The 7,500-nt window shown below is 49.7% G+C and overlaps 1 pseudogene; it reads right to left on the bottom strand.

Moving 5' to 3' along the window:
• LOC133544252 (prospero homeobox protein 1-like) overlaps positions 1-7,500 on the bottom strand; it is an 87,391-nt pseudogene that overhangs the window by 75,694 nt on the left and 4,197 nt on the right.

The following is a 7,500-nucleotide window of genomic DNA, read 5'->3' as shown; positions in this document are numbered from 1 at the left end:
GATGTCGGCGATGTCCGCCAGGTCCCCACACTCGGACTTGATGAGGGACAGCGACAAGCTTTCAGGCCCGTGTTGGCTCGGGGAACTCTGCCTGTTGTGGTGGTGACCGAGGTGCCCTCCTCCCAGGTTGGCCATTTTGGTTCTCAGGCTGAGAGTTTCTCGGGTCATGTCCATGGAATCTGGGGAGGAGCGAATGTGGTGGTGGTGGTGGTGGTGGTGGTTGTCTTTGGCCGCCGTGGTGTACCCGCCCCCGTGCGACCCCAGAGGGCTGTGAAAGGGGTAGCCCATAAGCGGGAGGGGGAACGGATGGCGAAAGGACGGAGGGCTGAAGCCAAGAGTGGCTGTGAGTGGGAGAGAGGGGTGGTGCGGAGGTGGAGGAGGAGGTAGCGGAGGGTTGCCGTTTTCCTCGCAGCCGCCGGCGCCGCCGCTCTTGCGGACCACGAGCGGCAACGCCTCGGTTTGGTCGTTGGGAGTCGGCACGCTGCTTAATCTGCCGCTCAGACCGTTGAAGGAATCCAACGGGCTGGGGGCGATGATGTCTCCGAAACAGTGGAGCCTCTGATTGGACGAGTGGTAGTTGGAGGTGGGGCTGCCGTCCCCGTTGAGACTCAGGGCCAACGCGCCGCCGCCGAAACGGGAATCCGGGGTGAGGGAGGGGAGAGGCCCAAAGAGCGGCGGACAGGAGGAGGATGAATTGGAGGAAGAGGAAGGGGCAGCCGGGGTGCTACTGTGACAGCCATGATGATGGCTGACGGCCTGCTTGGGCGACGAGAAGCCCTTGACGACGGTGTCGACGACCTGCGAGACGGCACAGTTGAGCTCTTGCTTCAGCGTCTCCGCTAACTGTCGCCCTCCTTTCCTCTTCACCATCCTCTCCTCTTCCTGAGACCTCCCTTCCACGTCGTCCACCATTTCGCCGTCCATCAAGGCCTGCTGTCTAAGTAGGGCTCTGGCCCGGTCCAGGAACAGACCCGGGTCCAGTTCTGACAGTTCATCATGGCGGCGGCGCCCTCTGTCTCTGTGCCTCTCCTCTAGACCATCAGAGCGAATACTGTCCTCGGACAGGTTACCATCCTCATCCCTCTCACCACCTCGGTCCCCCTCGCCTCTATCGTGGATCTCGTCCTCTTCTTCTGTCTCAGAGTCGTAGATCTGATAGAACTTTTCCTGGAGTTGGCGCAGTTGCTTCTAAACAAGATAGAACAGAGGATGGTTATTTATTGTAAGTCTTTAGGGGTGTTCGCATTGCCGGTTAAGGTAGCGGTTCGCCATTCTTCGCCAAAGACCGTGTGACACCGCACAGAACCCTGCCTTGTGGTTAGAGTGTCTGTCCTGAGATCGATAGGTCGTGCATTCAAACCCCGGCCGATTCATACCAGAGACTATAAAATGGGACTCATTACCTCCAAGGTATTGAGTCCCATCTTTACACCTAGTGTTCGTGTGTGACTATCAGTGGTACTTTGACTTTTTAACTTTTAACCCTGGTTAATTTGCCGTGAACCCTGAGATCCATCCATCCATCCATTTTTCTACAGCGTGTCCCTTTTGGAGTCGCGGGGGGTTCTCATGTGCACCCTGGACAAGTCGCCACCTCATCGCAGGGCCAACACAGATAGACAGACAACATTCAAACTCACATTCACACACTAGGGCCAATTTAGTGTTGCCAATCAACCTATCCCCAGGTGTGTGTCTTTGGAGGTGGGAGGAGGCTGGAGTAACCGGAGGGAACCCACGCAGTCACGGGGAGGACATGCAATCTCCACACATAAAGATCCCAAATCCAGGATTGAACTCAGGACTACTCAGGACCTTTGTATTGTGAGGCAGATGAACTAACTAACCGCCCAAAAAATAAACCGATCTTCCATCTATCCATTTTCTACCGCTTATTCCCTTTTGAAATAAGCTGGAGCCTATCTTAGCTACATTCGGGCGGTAGGCGGGGTACAACCTGGACAAGTCGCCACCTCATCGCAGATCCAACACAGATGGACAGACAACATTCAAACTCACATTCACACAGTCGGGCCAATTTAGTGTTGCCAATCAACCTATCCCCAGGTGTGTGTCTTTGGCGATGGGAGGAGGCTGGAGTAACCGGAGGGAACCCACGCAGTCACGGGGAGGACATGCAAACTCCACACATAAAGATCCGGAGTCCAGGATTGAACTCAGGACTACTCAGGACCTTTGTATTGTGAGGCAGATGAACTAACTAACCGCCCAAAAAATAAACCGATCTTCCATCTATCCATTTTCTACCGCTTATTCCCTTTTGAAATAAGCTGGAGCCTATCTTAGCTACATTCGGGCGGTAGGCGGGGTACAACCTGGACAAGTCGCCACCTCATCGCAGATCCAACACAGATAGACAGACAACATTCAAACTCACACTCACACACTCGGGCCAATTTAGTGTTGCCAATCAACCTATCCCCAGGTGTTTGTTTTCGAGGTGGGAGGAAGCCGGAGTAGCCCGGGATTGAACTCAGGACTACTCAAGACCTTCGTATTGTGAGGCAGATGAACTAACCCTTCTGCCACCCCCTGACAACCGCCCAAAAAATAAACAGATCTTCCATTTATCCATTTTCTACCGTTTATTCCCTTTTGGGGTCGCTGGAGCCTATCTCAGCTACATTCGGGCGGTAGGCGGGGTACACCCTGGACAAGTCGCCACCTCATCGCAGATCCAACACAGATAGACAGACAACATTCAAACTCACATTCACACACTCGGGCCAATTTAGTGTTGCCAATCAACCTATCCCCAGGTGCATGTTTTTGGCGATGGGAGGAGGCTGGAGTAACCGGAGGGAACCCACGCAGTCACGGGTAGGACATGCAAACTCCACACAGAAAGATTCCGAGCCCAGGATTGAACTCAGGACCTTTGTATTGTGAGGCAGATGAACTAACTAACCGCCCAAAAAATAAACCGATCTTCCATCTATCCATTTTCTACCGTTTATTCCCTTTTGGGGTCGCTGGAGCCTATCTCAGCTACAATCAGGCGGTAGGCGGGGCACACCCTGGACAAGTCGCCACCTCATCGCAAATCCAACACGGATAGACAGACAACATTCACACTCACATTCACACAGTCGGGCCAATTTAGTGTTGCCAATCAACCCATCCCCAGGTGCATGTTTTTGGAGGTGGGAGGAAGCCGGAGTAGCCCGGGATTGAACTCAGGACTACTCAGGACCTTCGAACTAAGCCTTCTGCCACCCCCTGACAACCGCCCAAAAAATAAACCGATCTTGATGGTTTGAAATGGACCGTGTTTAAAACATCTTTCACTGTGTAAAGAACGGCAGAATCCGCATTTTCACCCCGAGAGGCATAAAAATACCAAGTTACCACAGACATCATCCGGCAATCACATCGATTTCTGGGACTTTCCCGAAATGAACATGGTAACTAGTACAAGTACAACCCATAACTACCGTACCAATCGCCCTTGGCGTCATGTTGAGCAAGAGTTTTTGCCATCGTCGTGGCTCGGTTCACGGTGGTTTAAGAACCGCCACCTCAACCGGCGATGTGTGAACGCCAAAGATCCTTGGTGACCCACCTGCATGTCTTCCAGCTGCAGTTTCAGCTGTCTCCTCTCCTCTTGTCGCTGCTCCTGCCTGGAACACACCAGCTGCGGGAAGCTCTGTTGCTGTTGAGGCAGGCGCTGCTTCCTTTTGTTCTCCCGGTAGACCTCGCCGGCGCTAACCCCGCCAGCTCGTGAACCTGGAGAGCTGAGAAGGGAAGAGGTGCAGTCGCTTCGGCTACGGCCGTGACTGGTACCTCTGTGCTCGTTAGCACCCCCGTTTCTGCACCTCTCATTGTCGAAGTTGCTTTCTTTGCCGTGGTCGCCGGCAATGCTGGACTGGACCAGCGGGGAATGACTCATGCCACGGATGATGTTTTCCACCCGGGCCCTCTTCGCCCGTAGGTGCTCATCTGACAGCCTGTCGAAGTCAAACGACGTAAGGGAGAGCGGCTGAACAGTAGTATGGGAACTGAGGTTGGAAGTCGGTCGCCCGAAAGAGGGCGGAACCAAAGGGAGAGTGGGTCCGGGGGAAATGCAGTTGGACGGACTGTCCCGGTCTTGGGAGGAGGCGTTGCTGCAGCCGTCCTCGGCCTGGATCTCTGAGCCCCCACTGGACAGAGCTCCACTGCCCTGAAAAGCACAACAAGCATACTTTAAGTAATCAATGACGGATTTGTGAACAAGAAAATGAAGAACCTGAAAGCCGGAGTCGCTCCCGCCGTTCTTTCCCATGTTGCTCTTAAGGAGCTGCGAGATAATAGTTGCCCCGGGGAAAGGCATCATGGTGTCCTCGTAGGAGTTGGCCCTTTTCAGCAGCTTCCTCAGAACGTTGGATTTCTCCCCGTCGCCGTGGCCGCGGGCCGCCAGCGAGAGATCCCCGTCCCGATCGGGGCTGTGCGACTGCAGGTTCATGCCGTCGAGCAGGACCCCGGTCACGCCGCCCCCTACGGTCCTTTTCACCCCGATGTCCACGCTTGGTCTGTTTGGTTAGGAGCGCGGCGCTGTCATGATCAGGCATCCCGCAGGGCAGCTAAACTGACATGACCGGGGGGGTCGGATAAGGGGCACTGCAACTACACACACAATAAAAAATAAATTAGGATTTAGATGAAGGATTTAAAATCAGCATTTTTAAGTACATTTGCCCACTTGACTGACAGAATTTCAAACATGAAGTTTATATTTTCAAAATGTTGTACATGAAAAAAGGTGCTTTTAAAATGTGTACAAATAATATTTTTTTTTTTAAAGGAATTTGAGCATCAAAGAAGAGTTGATTTGAATAGAAAAATGCGGAAAAGGAGCACGGAAGAGAGGCAACATGCGTGGAAAAAAGCAAACACTTTTATCCGGTCCACGCCAGAAGGAACTTTCCAGGCAATTAATTTGGCGTTTAAGTTAAAATATGTTTAAGGACGCGTGTGTCGCAATTTACCAACAAACTCATAAATGCATACGCTTTATTTTTTTGTGTTCACAGCATCCTCGAAACTCACCCACAAACACACACACACACACACACAATTAAATATTGCACCATTTCTTGGCTTTTTGTTTAATTAAGTCAAAGTTGTGTGTCTGTGTGAGCCAAATATATACATTTATTCTTCCATCCATCATCCAACACATAATTACTTCATAAATACTTGTTTTAATGGTAAATAAATACAAAAAAAAATATTTTAAAGTAAAGAATGCAAGTCAGAGGACACTATTTAACATTAGCGCTTGGTAGAGCAGCCGTGCCAGCAACTTGAGGGTTGCACGTTCGATCCCCGCTTCCGCTATCCTAGTCACTGCCGTTGTGTCCTTGAGCAAGACACTTTACCCACCTTCTCCCAGTGCCACCCACACTGGTTTAAATGTAAAAAAAAAATTATTGGGTTGTATGTAAAGCGCTTTGAGTCACTAGAGAAAAAGCGCTATATAAATATAATTCACATTACTTAAAGCACATTGGCTAAAAACAACTTTTTTTGTTGTTATTTCACGCCTTTAAAATACCATTTCCCCGAGTGTCCCCTCCTTTTTAAAACTTGAAAGGAGCGTTAAAGTTCAGGCTTAATTCTTCAGTCGTCTGCGCGTCGGAGGCGCGCACATTTGACATGCCAGGAGAAATAGTTTGGAACGTTCTTCCAAAATAAACGTACAAGTTGCGTCAGGCCAAATATAAACCGACATATGGCCGGACTTTACACAACAAGAAAACATCAACAACACCCGCGCACAGTTTCTACTCACGCGTCTTCGCGGTGTGTGTAAGGAGGGGTGGGGAAAGAAGAAAAAAGATCCGTGCAGGTCGGTGCCGGTGATTGACTGCGGCGACAAGAGCGTCTCCGGGCGTGTGTGAGCGTGCGCGCCGGCTGCGTGCGTGGGTTGCGTTTACGCGCGTGGGAGAGATAGAGCGCGCGTCGCCCTCCTCCGAATGATGACGAGCGCGCACCGGCCCGTCCGCCACTTTCCGAGCTCCGACGAGAAGACTTCCCACCCTCAAGAAAGCGCGCCGAGACGCGCGTGGAAGTAGACGCTTAAGACGCCGCGTCACGTGGGGCAACGCCCCCACCTGACCAATAAGGACGAAGCACCGGGACGGCTGGCTTTTTTTTTTTTTTTTATTTTTTTTAAGAGAGGAGCCCCGAAGAGACGCGCTTCGGAGCGGCCTGGACGCGTGAGTGCGTAAAATAATTACTTTTTTGTATATTTAGCCCACATTGTCACCAAACGAACGTTATCATATTCCAATATGTTATGAAACAATGTAAAATGTTTTTATTAAGCACTAATACACGTCCGTGCCGTTATTTTTTTTCATAATAAACGCAAAAAACCCCACCAAAAAATCCATGCGTAATGAATGGCGCGTTAATTGACGCAGTGTGAATAGCGCGGAAAAATGTGGGCTAAATAAACAAAACAAAGGAATTATTTTACGCACTCACTGTGATGAAGTCAAAGGGGGTTGGAGACGCTCAAAAAGTCACGCAAGTTTCACAAAGTTAGTGGAAAAATATATATAAAAAAATAAGGTTATAAAATAAATTTGGGAAAACTCGCACTAAAGTGCGCTTTTTTTTGGTTTGGGTGTGTCTTCATTGTGCGGCATAGCTCGGTTGGTAGAGTGGCCGTGCCAGCAACTCTGGGAATCCAGGTTCGAACCCCGCTTCCGACATCCCTAGTGAAGTGGATTATATTTATATAGCGCTTTTTCTCTAGTGACTCAAAGCGCTTTACATAGTGAAACCCAATATCTAATTTTTACATTTAAAAGCCTACTGAAACCCACTGCTACCGACCCCGCAGTCTGATAGTTTATATATCAATGATGAAATATTAACATTGCAACACATGCCAATACGGCCTTTTTAGTTTACTAAATTGCAATTTTAAATTTCCCGCGGAGTTCCTTGATGAAAACGTCGCGGAATGATGACGTGTGTTTGTGACGTTTCGGGTTGGAGCGGACATACTAGCTCAGCACCACTTTAACTAAAAGTCGTCTCTTTTCATTGCGTAATTACAGAGTAATTTGAACATCTGTGTTGCTGAATCTTTTGCAATTTGTTCAATTAATAATGGAGACGTCAAAGAAGAATGCTGTTGGTGGAAAGCGGCGTATTGCAGCTGTCTTTAGCACCGAGGCACAGCCGGTGTTTCTTTGTTTGTTGTGAAGCTTTAACACAGAGCGGTCAACCAGCATGTTTTTGGACGGGAAAATTGTGATATATATACTTCTTACCGGAGACATCAGTGGATTATTCGTCCTCCTGTAGTAGCTGTCAAAAAAGGCAGCTGTGAGCTTGGCTCCTCGGCTTCTCTCTGAGACACTGGCGCGTTCACCGCAGCCATCCGACCTCGAGGTATGTCTTTACAATCTCACTAAAACACTATTAAAACAATAAGCAGATAAGGGATCTTCCAGAATTATCCTAGTAAATGTGTCTAATTACATC

The sequence above is a fragment of the Nerophis ophidion genome, linkage group LG27, assembly GCF_033978795.1.
Source record: "Nerophis ophidion isolate RoL-2023_Sa linkage group LG27, RoL_Noph_v1.0, whole genome shotgun sequence".
Classification (NCBI taxonomy): domain Eukaryota; kingdom Metazoa; phylum Chordata; class Actinopteri; order Syngnathiformes; family Syngnathidae; genus Nerophis; species Nerophis ophidion.
This window is presented reverse-complemented; position numbering and strand designations above follow the sequence as displayed.